The sequence below is a fragment of the Manis javanica genome, chromosome 8 (genome assembly GCF_040802235.1).
Source record: "Manis javanica isolate MJ-LG chromosome 8, MJ_LKY, whole genome shotgun sequence".
Taxonomy (NCBI): domain Eukaryota; kingdom Metazoa; phylum Chordata; class Mammalia; order Pholidota; family Manidae; genus Manis; species Manis javanica.
In genome coordinates, this window is record NC_133163.1 from 50,213,337 (window position 1) to 50,239,358 (window position 26,022).

Here is a 26,022-nt window from a genome sequence, read left to right on the forward strand (position 1 = left end):
TGTTGTGCCATCCTTGCGTCCCTGGGATGAATCCCACTTGGTCATGGTGTACGATCCTTTTGATGTATTTTTGAATTCGGTTTGCTAATATTTTGTTGAGTATTTTTGCATCTACATTCATCAGGGATATTGGTCTGTAGTTTTCTTTTTTGGTGGGGTCTTTGCCTGGTTTTGGTAGTAGGGTGATGTTGGATTCATAGAATGAGTTTGGGAGTATTCCCTCCTCTTCTACTTTTTGGAAAACTTTAAGGAGAATGGGTATTATGTCTTCTCTGTATGTCTGATAAAATTCCTAGGTAAATCCATCTGGCCTGGGGGTTTTGTTCTTTGGTAGTTTTTTGATTACCCCTTCAATTTCGTTGCTGGTAACTGGTCTGTTTAGATTTTCTGTTTCTTTCTGCGTCAGTCTTGGAAGGTTGTATTTTTCTAGGAAGTTGTCCATTTCTCCTAGGTTTCCCAGCTTATTAGCATATAGGTTTTCATAGTACTCTCTAATAATTCTTTATATTTCTGTGGGGTCCGTTGTGATTTTTCCTTTCTCGTTTCTGATTCTGTTGATTTGTGTTGACTCTCTTTTCCTCTTAAAAAGTCTGGCTAGAGGCTTATCTATTTTGTTTATTTTCTCGAAGAACCAGCTCTTGGTTTCATTGATTTTTGCTACTGTTTTATTCTTCTCAATTTTATTTATTTCTTCTCTGATCTTTATTATGTCCCTCCTTCTGCTGACCTTAGGCCTCATTTGTTCTTCTTTTTCCAATTTCGATGATTGTGACATTAGACCATTCATTTGGGATTGTTCTTCCTTCTTTACATATGCCTGCATTGCTATGTACTTTCCTCTTAAGACTGCTTTTGCTGTATCCCACAGTAGTTGGGGCTTTCTGTTGTTGTTTGTTTCCATATATTGCTGGATCTCCATTTTGATTTGGTCATTGATCCATTGATTATTTAGGGGTTTGTTGTTAAGCCTCCATGTGTTTGTGAACCTTTTTGCTTTCTTTGTACAGTTTATTTCTAGTTTTATGCCTTTGTGATCTGAAAAATTGGTTGGTAGGATTTCAATCTTTTGGAATTTACTGAGGCTCTTTTTGTGGCCTAGTTTGTGGTTTATTCTGGAGAATGTTCCATGTGCACTTGAGAAGAATGTTTATCCTGTTGCTTTTGGATGTAGAGTTTTGTAGATGTCTATTAGGCCCATCTGTTCTAGTATGTTGTTCAGTGCCTCTGTGTCCTTACTTATTTTCTGTCTGGTGGATCTGTCCTTTGGAGTGAGTGGTGTGTTGCAGTCTCCCAGAATGAATGCATTGCAGTCTATTTCCCCCTTTAGTTCTGTTAGTATTTGTTTCACATATGTTGGTGCTCCTGTATTGGGTGCATATACATTTATAATGGTTATATCCTCTTGTTGGACTGAGCCCTTTATCATTATGTAATGTCCTTCTTTATCTTTTGTTACTTTCTTTATTTTGAAGTGTATTTTGTCTGATACTAGTATTGCAACACCTGCTTTTTTCTCTCTGTTGTTTGCATGAAATATCTTTTTCCATTCCTTGACTTTAAGTCTGTGCATGTCTTTGGGTTTGAGGTGAGTGTCTTGTAAGCAGCATATGGATGGATCTTGCTTTTTTTCCATTCTATTACTCTGTGTCTTTTGATTGTTGCATTCAGTCCATTTACATTTAGGGTGATTATTGAAAGGTATGTACTTATTGCCATTGCTGGCTTTAAGTTTGTGGTTACCAAGGGTTCAAGGTTAGCTTCTTTACTATCTTACTGTCTAACTTAACTTGCTTATTGAGCTATTATAAACACGGTCTGATGATTCTTTATTTCTCTCCCTTCTTATTCCTCCTCCTCCCTTCTTCATATGTTGGGTGTTTTGTTCTGTGTTCTTTTTAGGAGTGCTCCCATGTAGAGCAGTCCCTGTAAGATGCCTGTAGAGGTGGTTTGTGGGAGGCAAATTCCCTCAACTTTTGCTTGTCTGGGAATTGTTTAATCCCTCCTTCATATTTAAATGATAATCGTGCTGGATACAGTAGTCTTGGTTCAAGGCCCTTCTGTTTCATTCCATTAAGTATATCATGCCATTCTCTTCTGGTCTGTAGGGTTTCTGTTGAGAAGTCTGATGATAGCCTGATGGGTTTTCCTTTGTAGGTGACCTTTTTTTTCTCTCTGGCTGCCTTTAATACTTTGTCCTTGTCTTTGATCTTTGCCATTTTAATTATTATGTGTCTTGGTGTTGCCCTCCTTGGATCCCTTGTCATGGGAGTTCTGTGTACCTCTGTGGTCTGAGAGGCTATTTCCTCCCCTAGTTTGGGGAAGTTTTCAGCAATTATTTCTTCAAGGACACTTTCTATCCCTTTTTCTCTCTCTTCTTCTTCTGGATATAATGCAGATATCGTTCCATTGCGATTGGTCACACAGTTCTCTTAATATTCTTTCATTCTTGGAGATCCTTTCATCACTCTCTGCATCAGCTTCTCTGCATTCCTGTTCTCTGTTTTCTAGTCCATTAATGGTCTCATGCATCTCGTCCATTCTGTTTTGAAGTCCTTCCAGAGCTTGTTTTATTTCTGTATTCTCCCTTCTTAGTTCTTGCATATTTCTCTGCAAGTTCATCAGTATGGTTTTGACTTTTGTTTTGAGTTCTTTTTCAGGAAGACTGGTTAAATCTATCTCCCCAGGTTCCTTCTCAGGGGACGATGTAGAAGATGTCAAAGCTGTCTGGGTTAGTCTTGTCTGGATCAAATTTTTTTGCCTTTTCATGTTGATAGGTGCAATGGTGAGCTATTCACTTGTCTGTCAGCTGGAAGAGCCAAGACTTTCCACTTGCTCCTGGCCTTTCTTTAGTGGGACAACTGTGACCCCTAGTGGCTTGTGTTGGGCAATTGCATGTAGACCTGGTCTCTGTATCTTGCCCGGCTGGTATGGAGGAAGCTCCCTTGCCATGAGCGTGGCCAGCCTCAGGCTGCTGCTCTGTTATGGCAGGGCCCTGGAGGGTAATGGACGGGGGGGCCGTTTGGCTGTTTACCTCCATGAGGGGTTTCAGAGCTGTTGCCCAGGGGATTAGTGTGCCTGGAGTTCCCTGGAATTTTCCGCTTCTGGACTGTGACCCGGGATGCTTCCGTCCAGCTGTGGGGTCCCTGTCCCTTTAAGACTTTCAAAAAGCACTCGCTTTTCTTTGTCCCAGGGATGCCAGCTGCGGGACCCGCTCACAGGTCTTACTGTCCTGTTTCCCTAGTATGTAGCACCCCACGCAAGCACTGTGTCTGTGCTCTGGTGCGGATGGCTGGGGCTGGGTGTTCAGCAGTCCTGGGCTCCCTCTCACTCCCTGCTCTAACTCCTCTCTTCCCACCGGGAGCTGGGGTGAGGAGCCTCAGGTCCCACCAGTCTGGGGCTTGTATCTTAACCCTTTCACCAGGTGCTGGGCTCTTGCAGGTGTAGATGTAGTCTGGCTGTTGTCCTGTGTCTTCTGGTCTCTCTTTTAGGGATAGTTGTATTTGTTGTATTTTCAAAAATATATGTTTTTGGGAGGAGATTCCCACTGTCCTACTCATGCCACCATCTTGGCTCTGCCCTCAAAATGTATTCTTATACTTAATACATAACTGTTAGAATTTTACAGGAGAAAATTTTAAAATTTTACTCACTAAAAAGGGGAAGTCCACAAATGAAGAAATAAATGTATTAGAAAAGTCCCACTACACAAGATTACAAACATTAAATAATAATTAAGATTGAAATACAAAATTTTATCCAAATGACTAAAATTCAAAATGTTATGTGTCCAGGTTTGTAAAGATGTGAAGAAATGATATAAAATTGATTTTTCTGGAGAACAACTTGGCAATATAAATATAAAAGATCCTTGAACATGCATATTTTTTATCTCATAATTTGATTTGTAGAAACAAACATTATAACAGTAGTAAAAGAAAAACATCTATAAATGTGCTTTATATAAGAATGGTTTAAAAATCCCTCTGGCAAACTCACAGATTGGAATATGGTACAGTCATAAAATGATATTGCCAGAGGTTATTTAATTATGTGGAAAAGTACACTGAAAGCGCCGTGTTAGGTATGACTGTGTGTGCCTATTTGCACATGTGAGTATGTGCGTGTGAGAGAGAAAACAAAGAGGAGAAAATGAACTAGTGACAGAGAGTTTGGCCCCAGGCCCAGACTGCCCGGGTGCATATCCCAACTGCATCATGTCTCAGGCAGCTTACTCAACATTCCTTGTACCTCAATTTCCTCATTCTTAATATGGGAAAAATAATATTTTCATCTGATTATTGTGAGGATTATATATAAGTTTACCATGCAAAACATTCAGAAGAATGCAGGCCCAAATAAACACCCCAAAACATAATTTTTTACTTTATAACCAAAATGTTAACATTGGATATTCATTTATTCAGCAGATATTTATTGAGAGCTTACTATATAGGTCAAGAGCTTTATCAACACTGGGGATGCATTGATGTACAAGACAGATCAAGTTCCCACCCTCCAGGAGCACAATGTAGAGATAAACAAATGAATATGTGATAACAAGTTAGCTAGTGGTGGTAGAGAGGTTAAGAAATGGCAGGGTAAAGAAGAGGGGTTGTGGGAGAGGTGTTGCATTAGATAGGGTTGTTAGGGTGGGCCCCTTTGAGCAGGTGATGTTTGAGCAGAGTCCTCAATGAAGTGCACAGCAAAGGCTGTTAGCAGCTGGGTGAAGAACCATCCAATGAAGAAGAACCAAAATGTTCTGTGGTAGGAATGTGCTTAGCATATTTGAGAAATCCCAGCTCAGTTCTGGGCTGAAGCAGAATGAGGTAGCAGAAGAGAGGTGGGACATTAGGGACAAAAAGAGCCTGGGACGAGATCCTTTTGGGTTGTGTAGGAATGGAAAGTAACTTAGACTTTATTTTAGGCATGCCAGGGAGCCATTAGAGGGCTCTGAGCTCATTAACAATTTAGAAAGATCACAGTAGTTGTTTTACATAACATACACTGTGCTGGTGCAAAAGTAGTTAGTGGGGTAAAGGATTATTTAAATGATCTTCTTTTTGTCCATCTGTATTTTCCAAGTTGTTTACAATGGACAGGTATTCCTTTCTTTTTTTTAAATTTTGGTATCATTAATATAAAATCATGTGAGCAACATTGTGGTTACTAAATTCCCCCATTATCAAGTCCCTACCACATACCTCATTACAGTCACTTTCTTTCAATGTAGTAAGATGCTATAGAATCGCTACTTGGACAGGTATTCCTTCATAAAAAAGTAAACTTGTTAATTTTTTAAATGAAGACTTAGAGTAACAAGCATGTGGAATAATTATTGTTTTTACTATTTTCCTCAGTTTTAACAAGGGCCTGACTTTTGTACTGGCATATAATGTCTCAATGTTTCTTATTGTTTTTTCTTTTTCTACAAATTCTTAGATGTTATTTCTAGTGATTTATCTTTTGTCAGACCTAGAAAGCAGTTCACTTTTTTATTTTCATTTTTGGAGAAATCAGTCTATCATAACACAAGGGCATCTTCACATCCACAGCAGAAAACACTTTTCATACCCTCTTCCCTTGATTTTGTTTTCAAGACCCTAACACAAGTGCCATTGTAAAAAACACCTTCCTCCTTTGAGCACTTTATGCTTCAGCAAGTGTGAACAAGCTACTGCTGATTTTCTAAGACCGACAGAAATTATGATAGTTACTGCTGAAAAATGACATAGTGGAGCTGGCTTTGGCCAAAAAAAAAAAAATCATGCTGGCAGTAAAACATGGCATGTCACAAAGATGGGACTCTTCTCACTTTATGCCACATTGCTTGTGAGAAGGATGGATGGCTGCTTCATCATTACTTGAAGCGTGAGGTTCGTGAAGGATAATGTGAGCACTGAGGCATTCACAATCACGGAGAGCGTGTCTTTCTCATTGTCATTTTTTTAAACAGCTACTTCATATCTGACACTGATGCCCTCAGTCAGAATTCTTAGGAACACACAAAAAGTATTTAGGTTGGAAAAAAAAAAAGCCCTCAGGTACGGTCCTCTCCTGTGTAAGTCTATGTTTAAAAATCAAAAGTGTAGATTAGTAAAAAGGAATTAAATGTTATGATCTCAGGCATTCTATATAACATACCAACTGTGACTTTAAGTACGTGTAACAAACAGCATTATGGTGAAAGTAGCTGATAATTGAAACTCAAGAGAAATAGATGAGCATGCTTGGAAAGACCTCTGTTTAATCACCATCTTTCACATGAGATGCCACTGTTTGCCCCAGACTGTGCCCCAGAGGAAGGGGGAGGAACAGAGACCAGATGCCTCTTGGCTGGGTGAACTCATGGCTCTAAGTCATCCCAATCTGCTCGTTCTTCTCTTTGAGCAAAAAGCAAAGCGATTAGAGCCATAGAACTGTTTGTTCTCGCCTAGAAACTGGTAATGTCTACATATCACCTCATATACTCTGCAGGTAAGGTGGTGACATTCAAGCAACAAATAACAGATAGAGCTAATATTTCCTGAGCTTCTATGGTCAGGCCAAGGGCTAAGGGCCTTATATACATATCTCATTTCATTCTTATGATAATCTATATAGTAACGGAAGTCGAAGAAGTTAAGTAAATTGTTCAAGTTTCCACACCTAGTAGATGGGAAAATCGTAATTGAAACCCAGGCAGCCTGACTACAGGTCCCGTGGTTTCAGTCCCTTTGCTTTTTGGCCCAGTGGTATCCACACATTTACTCTTGAGGGCATAATATTTGAACCTGTAGACTCCATTTACTGCATCATATACACTAATTGCTTTTTAAAGGCAATTCCACAGGATGTTATTCATGACTTTTCTAGAACTCAGATCATACAGGTATGGTTCATTCAAATGTTTCAGAAAAAATGAGGTGAGTCCAATCAGCTGCATAGTTTTTCTCCATTGGCCAAGAACATATTCCTAAAGGTACATACCTCCCTCACTGATTTCTTTAAAAGAAAGATCCATTCCAGATGCTATCCCTGTGTTCATCAAATGTGTCATGCAATATTTAGACTGTCTGAGCCACTTTGTGAAGGGAGGTAAGGCTTTTTCCATAAGGTGCATTTTTGCTTTTTCCTTGAACGAACTGAATAAGCCCCTATTGTTTTCTCTCTGTGGTTTAGGAACCCAGCCAGCTAGGTCCACAACCATACTCTCAATATACCTTATATACACAAAGGCCTGTTAGTCTCATGTATATTGTTCAGATGGGTAATTAGTGTAATCAAAATCTACCCACAGCCATTTTTGATGGAAGGTGCTAGCAATTGAATGTTTCTTGTCAGACCCAGAAAGAACATGAACTTATCACTATTGGAAGCAATTGCTGCAAAGAAATTCTCTGCTCTTGTGCATACTTACGATTTGTCACACGTCGGGACAAAGCTGCTGTATAAGCCATGCTAGGCAACCCTATTCTTATTAGTTTCTAAGTTTATTTTAACTTCCATTGACACAAATTAAAATGGGAATCTTGCTATCTATTGATTGTGTCAGTAGATTTTTTTCTCTCTCTAGAATTCATTTTTAAAGAGTACTTTTATTAAACTAAATACTGCTGGTTAACTCAAGTTTTGGCTTTTATAGACTCAGGAGAGCAGGAGCTAACATAAATTTATCATGACTTAATTGACTGAACTAATTCAAGTTCCCTCCAGTCCATTGCACAACACTATTCTTGTCTTCCCAATGAACACTAAATGGTACATTGCTTCAGGAGTATAAGCTTTAACATCTTTAACACTACGTTCTTTTTTTCTGAAATCTGAAGTTTTAATATTCTTAGAATTGTCTACAAATGTACTCATACTTAGGAAGCCTAAATTAATTGGCCCTATACATTATAGCTGCCTAATTTCTTTCTATTATTTATTCCACACATGGACTACCATCTTTATTTGGTAATACTATTAAACACACACACACCCCAATAACAATTGAGTTGACTGCAATTTACATTTGTTTTTCTTACCTAAAAAGAATTTAAAAGTACATTAAACTCCTAATGTTACCACTTTATTGCTATAAAAAAACTAATAAAAATGTTTATCAAAATAAGCTAAGACATCAATGATAATAGTGTTCTCAAAACATTCCTTGAAGAGTAAGTACTGATAAATCTGGTAAAGACATCATCAAAAACATATTTTTGAGAAGATTTTTGGTTTGAAATTTTATATATTTCCCTTAAATTACTACCGAAGTTTATAACATCCTTTAAAACTAAATAATTTTTCACTCTTAACACTGGCAGGACAGAACTATGTTACATCAGGAAAAAAATTAAACTTGGTGTTATTTTCTCTAAGTCAGTACTCCTTGGAATAGCATGGGGGAATAAAAGAGTGCAGATAATTTTTAATTTTTTATTAGGGATTAAAATAGCTATGCAAAACTGGATTTCTTGAACGGTTTTTTATTTTGTCTTATTTTGCTTGTTTTTGTTTTATTTTTATAGTGTTTATTTCTATTGTTAGCTGGTTGGATGTTGTTATTTTGTTCTGTTCCACATAACATCCTTTCCCAGCTCCTCTCTTAGAATTTAAATACTATTAAGAGTTGACTGATACTGTGAGTTCAGGGGTGTCATTGATTCTTCAGAAAGCACTGTAAAGTAATAAAGTAATAAATTGTAAATAATAAAATGTCACACACTGACAGAATTGACTGTGAACAAGTCTCTAAAAGTCAGGAAATAAAGGACAGCATAATGCAAATGATGTTTAAATTTTAGTGTGGCACTCTTTTTACATCTCATAATATGTTCATCATATCCTATTAAAAATATTCCATAATATAAAATAGAATTCCATAATATAAAAATGTGTGTAGTCAGATAATAAGGATTTTAGTTCTTTTCTGCTACTTAATATATCAACTTGGGCAAATCTAATCCATTTAGGCTCCCTTTTCCTCAACAGTCAAGTGGGATTTTATGTACCTTAGATGTTACTAATAGTAAAATGCAATCATGTGTAAAAGCATTTTTCAAAATAGAAAAACATCTACTTGTGAAGAGCTCTGTTTTGGCTTTGAGATGATAATGAACTCTTAATTTTAGGTATACATTAGCTATAGAATTATACTCAGAGGGTTTCTTTTTTAATTTTAGTAAATACAAAAACAACCCTGCTATTTGTGAACTGGGATGTCTCATGAATTCTGGATCAAGGATTTAGCGCATACGTGTGGTAAGTAAAAGGAACTGGCACCTAAGCTATTGAAGTGCATATAGGAAATCTGTGGAGGTGGCTTTGTTACCTATGTCATCAATTCTCTTCTCTCTGCTTAGCCTTACATGCTGAATCTGTGGAGAATTCGGTATTTAATGTATGTAAATCTAAAAGAAGAAAGGTCAGACTGAAGCTGCTGGCCTTTACTGATACTTGAGCTACAATTGCTGGTCTCACTGTGCATAGCTTCTGATTGTCAAGACCACAGATGGGGCTCTGGGAAAGGCTGGAAGGTGTATGCTCAGGCAGTAGGATGGTGGCTTCCTCAACTAGTTCTTTAAGACTGAGGATTTATTAGGCAGCCCCTTTGGAATAAAGAACTGAGTTTTCATCATGCAATTTCACTTCCCATAAGTTAAAGTTCTCACTAATTAGATAATACCAAGCTTGTTTTAAAAAGCCAGTATGGTTGACAATAGATGATCTGACATTTAATGTGAAGTTTCTGACGTGGCACATGGAAGTTCTGGGGATGTCGTTATGTGAAAGTAGGAAAATAATTAAATGCCTTTTAAAATGAAAATAAAATGCCCTTGAATAGTTATATAGTGTTGTTTCTTAGATAATAGCAAGACTAAATTTCAATGCTCAAGGTTTTCATCTTAATACAAGTACTTGTTCTTGTTTGTGGGTGATTTCCTAAAAGTGCATTAATAAAGTTTAAAGCTAGATGCATATGAAGCTTTTGGCTGTTTAAAAGTTTTAGTTAATTTACAAAATATAGATTCTACTTCTTAACTACAATTGTAAAAGTAACTCCTTATAGGGATCTTAAACATACAAGACTGATTAATATCTTTGTCATTCTTCTGTGGTCATATATTGAATTATATAAAAATATTTTTGTAAATAGTCAAATTTTGGCAGTTTCATATGATTCAAACTAGTATATTTGTTTCTTTCTAATCTTGTTCCATCCTGACATACATACAAAGGGCATTAGACTATGTGTTATCAACATCATTAGGTCTATGAGCATTTTTTGATAGATTTACTTGGTTTTCTGAAAAGCTTATTACATAGAAGGGGATTTCTCTCAGTGAAAACAGAGTTACTGTGTATCAGCTACCTTCTAGTGTTTTGAATATATTAAATATTCTGAGCTAAATATATTTGAAGCACTTTCTGAGATTCAATATGACACTCGATTAAAATTAGTGAAAGATTTGTTTTAGGATCTTGTGTAACACAGAATTCAATGTACAGCATATTTATTTGGGTAAACCATTTGATTCTATTTGATTTTTTGACTAAAAGAATATCAAGTACAGGGAAACCTCCAGCAGTTTTTTAAAAGAAATATAAATTTATGTGCAGTAGTAACTCCCCAATAAAATACTGACAGTAATGAGCTCTAAGTACATTTTCCTAATATTCTCCCCAAGGAATATTTCATTACAAGGTTTGAGTTTTTTATGTGCTCATTTTGGTTACAGGTCATTAATTGCTGATAGGAATTACTGTATTTTACAATTTTGGTGGTAACTTAATTTCCTAATACTGTTTACTAAAACAATGTGACATCCTTGACAAACTGAAGTATTTCTGTATATATCTTGAAAACAGATATAAATTCTGAAATGTGCTTTAATGCAAGTGCAAGTACTGAAATCTGAAATTAAGTTTTATAGAGTAAAGTAGATTGTTTTTTAACATAATGTCTTTCCCCTTCAATTGGGAATATTCCCACTTGAATTATATTTCACTGAAGAGAAGAAATCAATTTATGTTCTGATAATGAAAAGAAACCTTAGACTATTTCCTACCAAATATTTAAATACTTTTCTGAGAAGATTAGTTAGAATAATTTGAATTTGACTAATTTTAATTTAAGGTTTATAATTTATAAACTGACTTCTGTCCCAAATGTGAGACATAAACATCATTTTACTTTGACTAAAAGTTTGTTGAGAAGCTGTTAGGATGTTTGGATTGAATATGGAAGGGGAAAAAGAGGGAAAAATCAAAATGTATTCTGGATTATCATTGCTTTATATTTTTACAATATATTAACTTACAGAACTTTAAAAATAGTATGTCAAATCTTAAAATGCATTTTAAAAGTAACAATATTATTGCTGATAAAATTCAGAGATATTAAGAGAGAAAAGACAAAGGAAATAAATCAGACAAATACAACCTAGGATATGGTTCAGTAATACTCTCAGCTTTGCATCAGCAAGTTTAGAATATGTATCTAGTTTTAGACATGCTGTGCTTGAGATGCCTGGTAAGTAGAAATCTAGACATCCAAGTGAAGATCTGGAACAACAATACTGTAAGATTAGCAATGATAACAACAGCATTTATTTGGCACTCTATGCCAGTTGTGGATCTTAGAGCTTTACTTTGTTATCTCAACAGTACCTATGAGGCAGGTACTATTATTATCCCCATTTTAAAGATGAAGAGATAGGATACTTTTTCATGGTTACATTGAGCCTACACTTTTGTGTGATATGCAGCTAAGCCTTCTTAGGGAGTGGGTTGAAATGGAAATATTTGTGGATAGACATTGATCAATTTACTACCTGTATCAATATCCATCGCCTTCCCTTCTTTCCTGTTGAAATCAGTGACACTTTATGGCCAATTTTCTATATACTTGTAATTAGATCCCTTGTCTGTAGCCTACTCAAGGATTTTGCTTGTGTAGTTATAGCTTAATTCTTCTCATAATCAATTTCTTCCCTTCTGTATGAAAATTTCTAACAATATAAAAATAGTTGTATCTTCTTCTTAAAAATAAATCCTAATCTTCACATACTCCTCTAGCTTCTGTCCCATTTCTCTGCTCTTTTTTGAACATGTATTCAAGATATACTGCTTCTAATTTTATCTCCTCCAATTTTCTCTTTAGTCCATTTGGTTAGACTTTTTGCCCATCAATTTACTGATACTGCTTTTGTCAAGGTCACCAATATCTTCCATCTTGACAAGTCCAGTGGCCAATTATTGCTTCTCAACTTATGTAAGTTGCTCATGGGGATGGAAGTGCAGCAAGAAGAATATAGCCAATGCTTCTGTAACATCTATGTTGACAGAAGTTAACTGTGCTAGTTGGGACAATGTGTGAAACTGTTGAAACACTGTGTTGTATACTTGAAACCAACATAATGTTGCATATCAGCTATACTTCAATTTAAAAAAAAGAAAAATAATTTCTTGGCAGCATTTTCATGTTCACATCCTACCTTTTTATGATCTGTTGTAGTTCTTTGACTTAATACCATCTTATGCTTATGATTGTCATTTATTCATCTAGTCTCAAATCTACGAGCTTAAGAACCATGTATCTATTGTTTCAACAACTCCACATAAATGTGTAGTAGGCATTCTAAACTTCATTTATCTTAAATATAACTCTCAATTGTGACTATGTGCCTCACTTCCCATTATCCTGCTCCTATCCTGGACTTCTACATCTCAGTAAATGATGCTGCCATTCATCCAGTTACTAAAAATATATAGGGTCACTATTTACTTCCCTGTTCTGTACGTCTAATCCATCAGCAATTCCTATCAACCCTACTTTCAATATATTTCCCAAGCTTCATTATTTTTCACCTTCTCTATGATTACTGCCTCCATGATTACTAGCCTTTTAAATGATCCTTTTATCTCTAAATCTTGCTTCTGTACCAATTCATTACTTTAAAATATGTAACTCTACTTAAAATCTTCTATTTTTTTCCTACCATGCTAAAAGAAAATCCAATTTACTCTTCATTGCCTATGCTGTCATAAATGATCTGACTACCTACTCTTATATTATTAACTACCCTGTTTTCTTTATCTACTTTAGTGTTCTTATTTTCCTCTAACAATTTAAGCTCATTTCCAACTTAGACATTTGTATTTGCTATTGTATACATTCCAAGACTCACTCTAGATCCTGAAACCATGGATGGTACCAAACCATACATACACTGTTTTGTTCCTATACATACATATTTATGATAAAGTTTATTAATTAGACACAGTAAGAGGTTCACAAGAGCAACTAATAACAGAACAATTATAAAAATATGCTGTAATAAAAGTGTGAATGTAGTCCCTCTGTCTCTCATTCAAAGTAACTTGTACTGTACTCACCCTTCTTCTTGTGATGATGTCAGATGATAAAATGCCTCTGTGATAAGATGAAGGAGGTGCATGATGTATGCATTATGATGCAGTGTTAGGCTACTACCGACCTTCTGACAGTATGTAAGAAATAGTATCACCTACTTTACTACAGGTAACTGAAATTGTGGAAAGCAAAACTGTGAATAAGGCGGGAGTACTGGATCTCTGGGATTCTGTCCTCATTGGATTGCAAGGCGTGATTACTTTCATTTTCCAACTTCCTGATACTTCTATATTTAGTGTGGTCTATGTTGACTGAAGTATCCCACTCAGTATGAAGTTGCTATCCCTTTCTTATTATTTACTCTCACTGTTTCTTACTATTTTCCTGTTTATTTTCTTCTTAGCCTTTAATAATTGTCTTGTGTTTTTACTGATTGATTGATTCATTAATTCAATTGTTGCTTACTTATAACTATTAGCACTAAGAATGTAGAGCTTGGCTGGGGACATAGAAATGCTCAATAAACATTTGCAGGAGGAAGTAATTAATACTTTATAATTGACAAGGATTTTATTTATGTACATCCAATTAACTTGTCATCCAATTAACTATTATCAGCAAGGAACGTAGTATAGTCCCTCCTATTTTAGAAACTTGACATAAATTAAGCTTAAAGAATCACTGATTCCAATTCTGCTTGTCTTCTACCATTATGAAAGCCACAGTTTAGAGAGATTTAATTGACTTGCATAAATAAAAAAAAAGCCTTGAGATGGAATTTATCCCTAAATAATGTAATATCACATTGTTCAATGCTTTCCTTATACCCTCTTTTGACAGTTGAGTGTGTGACATATTTTAGAAAACATATTGGTAGAACCTACAAATTAACCTCTTTAAGTATAAAGCTAAATATATTTGGTAGTTAACTTTATAATATTAACATCTGAAGATGTAATCCCCTTGAAGAAATAATAGATAAATACATGACTTTTCAGAATAGGGTGTTTCTTGGTCTCTATTTCTGAGATTTAAAAAAGGTAAAAGAAAATTAATCCACGGGTAGCAGAATATTTTTCGTCATTCACCAAAGTGATCAAAATGCATCTATATTCCAATTTAACCAATGTTGGTGGAATAAATATTGTGTGCTAGGTATTGTGCTGATTACTTTTTCCTGTGTTATCTCACTTTATTTTCAGTTATTGGGTGTTTTTATAATTTTTAGTTTACAGGAAAGACTTAGACAGCAAGTAAATGACCAAAACCCACTGACTCATAATTAATTGCCCCTTACATTGTGTTTTATTGTTTCTGCACCATCAGGAAAATACCTGTGCAATATGATTAGTGGAAATAAATTTGGCATCTTAACCACTGTATTGTAACATACCACAATGTTGTTCTAGTCATCTTCTCAAAGCCCTGGATTTTTCTTTATTTCTCCCTTTCCTTGATACCTATCCCTCATATTTAATTCATTATAGATCATGATTGTTCTTTATGTAAACTGCGTTTAGTTGGTTCACCTGTCTCCATCTCCACTGTCATTGTTCCAGTCCAAATCTGTATCATCTTTAAGTGGAATTAACTAGAACATCTATTCCTTCTCTTGTTGTCTTACAAGCCACTCTTTGTGGGATGCAACAAAATTGTCTTTAAGAATTGTACTCAGATCATAGCTTTCTGTTAAAAGCAAACCCAAACCTCTGTAATGGCTTATTCTTATATTCAGGATCAAAACCAGGCTCTCACCTTAGCCTCTGAGACATTACATGATCTGACTCCTCCTGCTCCATCTTTTACTAGCCACCTTTCCTTTTCCTGGGTTCTGGCTCCAGGGGCTTTCCACTTCTACTGAAACATGCCGAGTTCTTTGCGGTCTTGTAGACTTTGCATTTGTTATGCCCTTTCCTTTCAATGCATTCACAACATGGCTGGTTCATTTCTCATTTTTGGTATCACAAGTATTTTATTTTAGACTTTCAGTGATCATTTCAGATAGTGTGCCCCTTGTCCTCACACCTATTTAATTACACTTAAATGCTTCTCAGTGTTTTTAAAAAAATTACTGATCACATTTTGTTATTATATTTATTTCTTTACTTGTCTGTTTTCTGTGTTTCCTCACAGAAGAATAAAATTTCTGTGAATAAGGATCTTCACTGTGTTTTTTTACCATTGTGTTTTTATACTCCAGGATAGTGCTGAATACCTGTTTCTGGAATGAGATGATGATAAGGAGATGACTGGAATTAAGAAAAATGACTGGATCTTTGACTGGAGCTTAAAAATTTGTTAGTTTCTCTCCTTTGCAGCATTTCAACTCAACACTAAAATTGAGTCCCTATTATATGACAATGATGAAGAAAGAACAAAATGATTCCTAAGGAGTAAATTTGGTACTTAAGATAGAAATATGCTTTAACTGGAGAATAACAATTATCTAGCCATGCTTGTAGAAACAGTCCTTAAAAAAAATCGTTCCTTGCAGTAATTCAATAATAATAATATGATTGATCTTCCCTACCAGTAGTGAATTCCATTAGAAAATGACTCATATTGGTATCTAGTCTGATATATTTGCCTAAATTGACAGTGCAATTTCTGATCACTTTAAATTCAATTGTGTTAAGCTTAAAAAAAATTTTTTTTACAAAGAGAACAAAGATAAACTAAATCCAGAAGTTATGGCTTGAAAAAATTAATAAAATAAACCATCCCATAGTAGGAATAGTTAAAAGAGAATAATCAGGATCTTGAAAAGATACTGTGACCCCCACGTTCATTATAACAGTATTCACAGTAGCCAAGATGTGGAAACAACCCAAATGTCCGTTCACAAATGAATGGCTAAAAAAATGTATATACATACAACAGAATATTATTCACCCTTAAAAAGGAGTAAGTCCTACTATTTGTGACAACATGGATGAATTAGAGAATATTATGCTAAGTGAAATAAGCCATGTACAAAAAAGACAACTATCATATGATTCCACTTAAATCAGTCACCTAAAATAGCCAAACTCATAGAAGCAGATACTAGAATAATGGCTGCTAGCAGATGGGCATTATTGCTAAATGGATATGTTATGCAAGATGAATAAATTCTAGAGATATGCTATAAAACAAAGTGTCTGTAGTTAACAATACAGTATTGTGAACTTCAAATTTGTTAATCGGGTAGATCTCATGTTAAATATTCTTACCACACACAAAAAAGCACAAAACAAAAGGAAATTTTTGGAGGTGATATATATAGCACCTTGATTGTGGTGATAGTATGGGTGTGTGTATATGTCCAATCTCATCACAATGTATACATTAAATACGTGAAAATTTTTATATATCAATTATACTTCAATAGATATTCAAAGAAAATACAAAACCAGTGTTAGTTTAAAATGAGGATACAGATTATATGCATGTTCAAAATATCAACAGAAATGAACATCATGTCAATAAAGTTGAAAAATTAGATGAAATAATTTTCTGAAGAACACTTAAAGTATCAAAATGGTCTCAAGAAGTAAAAGTCTGAAGAGAGAGAGAGAACTGTTAAATAAATTGAACCAGTGTTCCGTCTTCTGCCTGTACCTCTCAAGGTTCTGGATTTAGAAGAGTTTACAAGGCCATTTTGCAAAATCTTAAAGAAAAGCTAATGTTAATCTAATATAAACTATGCTATAGAGAAACAGGTCTGACAATCATTCTGAAAAGCTAATACAAGTGCCACAAGATGAGACAAGGACGCTAAGAAAGAGAAAAATTAAAGGTCAATATGTTTGAACAAAGGAGCAAAATCCTAAAAAAAATTATTAACATTATATCAAATAATACATAGATAAAACACATCCAAATAAAGTAGAACTTAACCCCAAAATGCAAGGCCTGTTGAATAGTTGGAAATATAATTTAACTGCTACAAATCCCAAAACAAACATAACAAGGCATAAATATTAGAAACACTCAATTTAAAATCAAGAACAAACAATTGTTCCAGCTGTTAATGGCTTCTAATATTTCACTTGAGGTGTTCAATAAAGTACAATTTAAAAAAAACAAGCAATTAGATTATTTTTATTTAGAAAGCTATCTTAGAATTCTTGTAATATCTACAGGAATTTAGGAGTGATTAATTAAAAGCTGAATTTTGAAAGCAAAGGGAACTCCTTGGTTGCACGCAGATAGCTCTCATCTCCTGTAGCTTGGAGGGCAGACAAAGCTGAGGACCAGGCCTAGGACTTAATCATAAAAGTAGCCAAGATTCAAAGAATATTAAATTCACAACTAAGACAAGTCTTTTGTGTCAAGGTTAGGACCCTGCTTGAGAAAGAATAGGAACTCCAAAATCTTGAATTTTTAGATTCTGAGCCTTCAGAAGTGGACCCTTTCCTTGAGTAAAGAAAATTCAGGGGCACCTCCCCTCTTGGCTACAAGGACTTAAAGTTAAATCTCAGCTGGGAACACCTGGAGCTGAAAAAAGAGGAAAGGATCTATGCTCCAAAGGAGTATACTTCGAGGCAGTAATATTATGGGAGGAGCTCAGAGATGATTAAGCATGGGACTAGATTCTGAGGATTCTTGATCAAAGGGCTAAAACACAAGTTGGATAAAGGAGAGATTATTCATTTCAGAGTCTCTCATGGGATACATGATTTAAAACCTTGGCAAGGACTTCAGGAGATATTACAAGAATGCTATTAAGATGGTTTCTAAACATGAAAAAAGCAACTGCTCATAAGTGAGGGAGAAGTGCGAGAATTGCCATGGTTGATGGTGAAGGAAAGAATTAAAAGACTTGGCTAAGTAGGCATGCTGGAGTGAATGTAGAATGTCAGGCAGGAAACATCACCAAGTGATTACATCCCATGCATGTGTTGTTTACTAAGGCAAAAATGAATGCATCAGTGAAAGGGACATTAGCATCACTAATAACTTTGGTGGAGGGTCTCACTCGGAGGCCAAAAATCATAGTGGAAGATGCTGTTAACAGAACTGGACTCACTGATAGCAAACTGGGATGGTAAGAAAGATCATCATCAGAAGCCACATGTACAAAATTACCACAATGAATGACAAGGTCAAAGGATTCTTCCTCTCTTTTTAGTCCAATTACATATGTTAGTTTTGTCACTGCAACACCTTTCTTTAATATCAGTTTTAAAAATATCTATTCTTTTTAAAACTCTGATTCCTGCTGTATATTTTTTCTGACCTATATTCTAGTTAACCAATTCCCTGATTACTATTATGTAACATGCTGCTAAACACATCTTCAGAGCTTTCATTTTGTCTATTTCTTTTCATTTATATTTTCCACTTTTCTATTAAAGTTCTAAATTTTGTCTTTTAGATTGTTTAATATGTTTAACATAGTTAATTTAAAGCTTATATCTAATAGTTCTATTTTCCAGTTTCTCTGTGCATCTATTTCTTTTCTTTTTTTCCTTTACATATATATATATATATATATATACACACACATATATATATACATATATATGTGTATCATTAATCTACAATTACATGAGGAACATTGTGGTTACTAGATTTCCCCCATCATCAAGTGTCTACCACATACCCCATTACAGTCCCTGTCTATCAGTGTAGTAAGATGCTGTAGAGTCACTACTTGTCTTCTCTGGGCTATACAGCCTTCCTTGTGCCTCCTCCCCGCTACATTATGTGTGCTAATCATAATGCCCTTTTTCCCCTTATCCCTCCCTTCCACCCATCCTCCCCAGTCCCTTTCCCTTTGGATTCTTGGATTCTGTGAGTCAGTTGCTGTTTTGTTCCTTCAGTTGTTGCTTTGTTCTTTTACTCCACAGATGAGTGGAATCATTTGATACTTGTCTTTATCTGCCTGGCTTCTCTCACTGAGCATGATCAGCTCCATCCATGTTGCAAATGGTAAGATTTGTTTTCTTATGGCTGAAAAATATTCCATTGTGTATATGTACCACATCTTCTTTATCCATTCATCCACTGATGGACACTTAGGTTGCTTCCATTTCTTGACTATTGTAAATAGTGCTGCAATAAACATAGGGGTGCATCTGTCTTTTTCAAACTGGGCTGCTGCATTCTTAGGGTAAATTCATAGGAGTGGAATTCCTGGGTCAAATGGTATTTCTATTTTTCGTTTTTTGAGGAACCTCCATACTGCTTCCCATAAAGGTTGAACTAATTTACATTCCCACCAGAAGTGTAGGAGGATTCCCCTTTCTCCACAACCTCGCCAACATTTGTTGTTGTTTGTCTTTTGGATGGCAGCCATCCTAACTGGTGTGAGGTGAAATCTCCCTGTGGTTTTAATTTGCATTTCTCTGATGACTAGCGATGTGGAGCATCTTATCATGTGCCTGTTGGCCATCTGAACTTCTTCCTTAGAGAAGTGTCTGTTCAGGTCTTCTGCCCATTTTTTAACTGGATTATTTGCTTTTTGGTTGTTGAGGTGCATGAGCTCTTTATATATTTTGGATGTCAACCCTTTATCGGATATGTCATTTATGAATATATTTTTCCATACTGTAGGATGCCTTTTTGTTCTACTGATAGTGTTCTTTGTTGTACAGAAGCTTTTTAGTTTGATATAGTCCCACTGTTCATTTTTGCTTTTGTTTCCCTTGCCCAGGGAGATAATGTTCATGAAGAAGTTGGTCATGTTTATATTCAGCTCTTTACCATTTAGTATGATGTTAGCTGTGGGCTTGTCACATATAGCTTTTATTATGTTGGTGTCAATTCTTTCTATAACAACTTTGTTGAGAGCTTTTCTAATCATAAATGTTGGATTTTGTCAAATACTTTCAATGTATCTATTGACATGCTCATGTAACTTTTATCCTTTATTTTGTTAATGTGGTTATCACATTGATTGATTTGCAAATATTGAACCATCCTTGCATCCCTGGAATGAATGCCACTTGATCATGGTGTTTGATTCTTTTAATGTCTTGTTGAATTTGGTTTGGTAACATTTGGTTGAGGATTTCTGCATGTATGTTCATCAAGTATGTTGGCCTCTAACTTTTTTTTCCTATGGCATCCTTACCTGGTTTGGGTATTAGGCTAATGCTAGACTCATAAAATGAGTTTGGAAGAATTCCCTTCTCTTACATTTCTTGGAAGAGTTTGAGAGAATTTGTATTAATTCTTCTTTAAATTTTTGGTGAATTTCACCAGTGATGCTATCTGGTTTTGGACTTTGTTTGTTGGAATGTTTTTGATTACTCATTCAATCCCCCTAATAGTCACTGGCCTGTTCAAATTTTCTATTTCTTCATGATTCAGTCTTGACAGGTTGTATGATTTGTTGGTGTGTAACTATTGGCAGTAGTCTATGACCCTTTGTATATATGTGGTATCTACTGTAACATTTATTTCATTTCTGATTTATTTAAATTCTTTGTCTTTTATTCCTGGTGAGTCTAGCTAAAAGTCTGTCAATTTTATCTTCTCAAAAATCCATGTCTTAGTTTCACTGATCTTTTCTATTGCCTTCTATTCTTTATTTCATTATTTCTGCTCTGATCTTTATTTCCTTCCTTTTACTAACTGTGGACTTCATACGTTCTTTGAGATATAAAGTTAGGTTGTGTAATTAAGGTATTTCCTTTTTTTGATGTTGGCATTATCACTATGCACTTCTCTCTTGAAATGTTTTTGTTGCTTCCTATAAGTTTTGGTATATCATTTCCATTTTCATTTGCTTACGGTATTTTTTAAATTTCTTTTTTGATTCATCTTTGATGCACTAGTTGTTCAGTAGCATGTTGTGAATTTTCCAGTTTTCTTTCTATAATTGATTTCTGGTGTCATATCATTGGAGTCAGAAAAGATATGATTCAATTTTTTAAAATTAACTTGTTTTGTAACACAGATGATTTATCTGGAAAATATTCCATGTATACTTGAGAAGAATGTATAATCTATTATGCTGAGAATGCTGGAACTCTACTGATGGAGTGTTCTGTATATGTCTGTTAAGTCCATCTGGTCTAAAGTGTTAATTAAGGCCAATGTTTCCTTATTGATTTTTGTCTGGATAGAAATTGATTTTGTTATTCATGTCACAATTTACATCTTTTATCTGTGTACCCCTTAATAAATTATTGTACTTATATTTTATTTTGTCTTATAACCTTATAGTAGCTTTATAAATGATTAACCCACCACCTTTACAATATTACATTCTGAATTTTCTATATGTTTTCCTATTACTAATTAGCACCCATTTGTGACCATTAAAAGAAGTAAGCTCTTTTGCATTTCTTTTAAGGTCATTCTAGGGTTGATGAACTTTAGCTTTTGATTGTTTGGAAAACTTCTTCAATTCTGAAGGATAAATTTGTTGAGCAGACTGTACTTGGCTGGCAGTTTTCTTTCAGCACTTTGAATATATCATACCATTCCCTTCCTGCCTATAGTTTGTTAAAAAATATCTGTTCATAGCCTTTTGGGGTTTCCCTGGTATATAACAAGTTATTTTTCTCTTGCTGCTTTGAAGATTTTCTCCTCAGCTTTAACTTTTGACACTTGAATTATAATGTGTCTTGGTCTCTTTGTTTTCATCTTCTTTTGAACTCTCTGAGATTCCTAGATCTGGATGTCTTTTTCCTTTCCCCAGTTTAGGGATTTTTTTTACCGTAATTTATTCAAATAAGTTTCCTGACCCCCCACCCCCACCCCTTCTCCTCCTTCTGGAGCTCCTATAATGTGAATGTTGTTCTGTTTGATGTTGTCACAATACTCCTTTAAGCTGTCTTCACTTTTTCATTCTTTTCTTTTTGTTTCTCTAATACTTTGAGTTCTGCTGTCCTGTCTTTGAATTTTCTGAATCTTTCTTCTGCTTCACCTCATCTGCTGTTGAACCCCTCTAGTGTATTTTCAGCTCTTTGGCTCCTATTTGGCACTTTTTTTTCCTATTTATTTGTTCAAATTCTCACTTTGTTCTTCTTCTGAGTTTGGTGAGCATATTCATGACTTATTTGGAATACTTTCTCAGGTATATCACTTATCTCCATTTTATTAAGGTCTTTTTAAGGGATTTCACCTCATTCTCTGTTCACTGAATATATTCCTCAGTTTCTTTATTTTCCTCAACTATGTATTGGTTATTGTATGGTAGATTAAAAACAGCTACCTTTTCCAGTCTTGAAAGAGTGGCCTCATGTAGAAAATAAACCTTATTATTTAACACTGCTCTAGAACTTGGTTATCTCTCAATCCTTTGTGTTTGTACAAACAGCCTATTTTATTTTCAGTGACTCCTAGTAGTTGAGGGTGTGCCATTATCTGTCAGTGTTCCAAAGAGGGAGTTTCTCAGTGAGTATATAAGTTTAGGCTGATTGAAAGCCAGACCCTCAGGCAGGAGCTTTTTAAAGTATGCAAATACATATCATCCTATGAGACCAAAGGGTAAGTCCTGATTGTCACCAAAGACACATGATAGGGGGCATCCCTTGGTAGCAGCCACAAAAACTGAGACACTAGGCACATGTACAGATCCCCGTATGGGAGGAACCAGTGCTATGGAGAGCAACAGAGGAACAGCACCAAGAGAGCATCCTTCTTCCAAGGTGTCCAGAGAGGATGAGAGTCATCTCTTAGTTGTGTGTTTATATGAAGTTCCTTATGCCACACCTGTGCAGATGAGCTAATAGGCTGGTTTCACAGAAAAACTGGGTACTTCAGTCTGTTGACTCTGTGTGCCCTGGCAGTGGTAGCTGGTTAAGAACATCTTCACTGGTTACAGTCCTGTGGGACTCATGATTGTAAATCCCACTGGCTAGTAGAGCCAGTGATCTAGAGGTGTCCCCTCAGTGACAGGCACAAACACTTGGGTGCCAGATGAAAGTATAAGCTGCTTTCCAAGAGATCAAAATGATAGAGTGAGACAGAGGGAGAGCTCAAAGATGGTGTCCAATTGTCTCCATCCCTGGAGAGCATTTCAGTAGATCTCTAAATGTGTACCAAACCAGAAGCTTGTCCCCCAGGCCAAAGCTCCAGAAAAGGAAATAGTCCTTTTTCACAGAAAGACAGTGTACTTAGAGAATAACTGTCTCTTCAACTGTTAGTCCCATAGGACGTAGTAATACAAGCCCTGCTGGCCTACCAGGCATTTATGAGTGTCCCTTGAGTGGCAGATGCAAAACTTGAGACACTAGACCAGGGTATAGAAATGTTACTGGGAGAAACTGGTGAGATGAGGCAGAAGACAGATAGTGCAAAGATGTCACCTACTGGATTCTATACCTGGAGAGATTTTAGTAGGCCCCTATATGTGCTTTAGTTTAGATGCCTGCCACTCAGTCTGAGGCTTTAATGTAAGCAAATCAGCTTCTTTCACAGAAAATCTGACTGCTTTGCAATTGGTTGCCTCTGTGCTGGGTCCTGGGGTGTGTGAGTTAGCACATGAACACTTAAGAACTGTTTCTCAGTTTGTCATAGCCTTGTGCATCTCATGAATGCATGCCCTGTTGCTTTCAAAGTTTTATGTTTTGGGGAATTGTCTCTCAGGTGCAGATCTTAAAAGTTGGGATATCCAAAGTGGAGTTCAAACCCTTCATTCCTGAGAGTGAAGCTTCAGATTTTGAGTTGCCTCCCAGCTCTGGGTCACTATCCTATGGGTGAGGTTCACGGGGAAATTGTGTCTCAGTGTCTTCTGCCAGCTTCTGTTTGGGTTCTTCTCATTTTCCTGATGTGTAACCATCACTCAGGTAGTTTATGTGTTTTTTTCAGAGGAAATTTTTCTATATTTAGCTGTAGATACAGTGTGTTGTCATCCAGTGTGAACTGAAACACCAGTGATATTTTGATGGAAATGTAATTAAATTTAAAATTAATGTATGTTTTAACTAATATTTCATATTTTATGTCAACATATGATAACTCATTCTATGTATCCACAGATTATTTTAGCCCTAAATACATATTTGCAGTTTTGTTCACAAAGGTCATGTACATTTCTTGGCACACTGTATGTTTCTAATTATATTTTGAGTGAAATATATTTCCCTTTATGTTTTTTGAGTGATCACTGCTAAGATACAGGAAATTACTTGAGTTTTGCTTGTTTTTATGCTTTATGTCCTATTTGTGTTTTTTTAATACACTTTATTTTTAGAGAAGTTTTAGAGTCACAGAAATAGAAATATTGGGTAAAAAGAGTTTTTTTTTTTTACTAGAAATGACAAATGTCTGACATTAAGAGTTTATGGAATAAGCCTAACAGCAGATTGGAGCACATAAGAAAAAAGGACAGAACATGACATGAATAGTAGTCACTCTGAAATATTCCAACATATGTGTAGTTAAAATCCTATGGAGAGAAATGAAAGAATGGAGTAGAAGAAATATTTGGAATATATTTAAATTGGTAGAGATACATTAACATACTACTTTCTGAAATCATAAGGCATTTATACATAGTTCAAGGGATATCAATGAAAACCAAGCAGAGTAAATACTAAGGTATTCAGAATCTTAGGGACATAGTAAAGGCAGTTCTAAGAGGGAAGTTGACAGTGATACAGGCACACCTAAAGTAGAAAATGAATAAAGCTCATTGTTAGTAGAAGGAAGGAAATAATAAAGGTCAGAGCAGAAATAAATGAAATAGGGACTAAAAGAAAAGGTCAATGGAACTAAGAGCTGGTTCACTGAAAAGAGAAAATTGATAAACTTTTAGCCAGTCTCAACAAGAAAAATAGAGTACTCAAATACAATCAGAAATGAAATAGAAGTTAAAAATAATAAAAATACAAAGGATTATAAAGGTACTATGAAAAATTATATGCCAAGAAATTAAATTCCTAGAAACATACAATCTTCCAAGACTGAATCAGAAAGAAATAGAAAATTTAAGGAGACCAATTACTAGCAATGAAATTGAATTGGCAAACCTAAAACTCCCAATAAGTAGAATACCAGGACCAGATGGCTTCACAGATGAATTCTACCAAAAATTTAAAGAAGAGTTAATACCTAGCCTTCTCAAAATACTCCAAGAAATATGAGAGGAAGGAATTCTTTCAAATTCATTGCATGAGGCCAGCATTACCCTCATGCCAAAACCAGGCAAAGACACTACAAAAAAAAAAAAAAAGAAAGAAAAAGAAAATTATACTCTAATATCTGATGAACATAGGGGCAAAAATCCTCAAAAATACATCAACAGCATCATTCACCATTATCAGGTGGGATTTATTCCAGGGATGTAAGGGTGGTGCAATATCCATGAAGCAATCAATGTGATATAACATATTAACAGATCAAAGAATGAATGATCATTAAAATAGATGCAGAAAAAGCTTTTGACAAAATTCAACATTTATTCATGATAAAAATTCTCAATAAAGTGGGTAGAGAGGGAACATATCTCAACATAAAAATGGCATATGTAAAAACCCTATAGCTAACATCATTCATACTCAATGGTGAAAAGCAGAAAGCTTTTCCTCTAAGATCGGAAACAAGTCAAGGATGTACCCTCTGACCACTTTCATTCTGGATAGTACTGGATCACAGTAATCAGACAGGAAAAAGAAATACAGAGCATACAAACTGGTAAGTAAAACTGTCACTTTATGCCAATGACTTGATACTATATATAGAAAATGTGAAAGACTAAATGAGAATAAAATGTTGTGGGATACAAAATCAATAGAACCTTA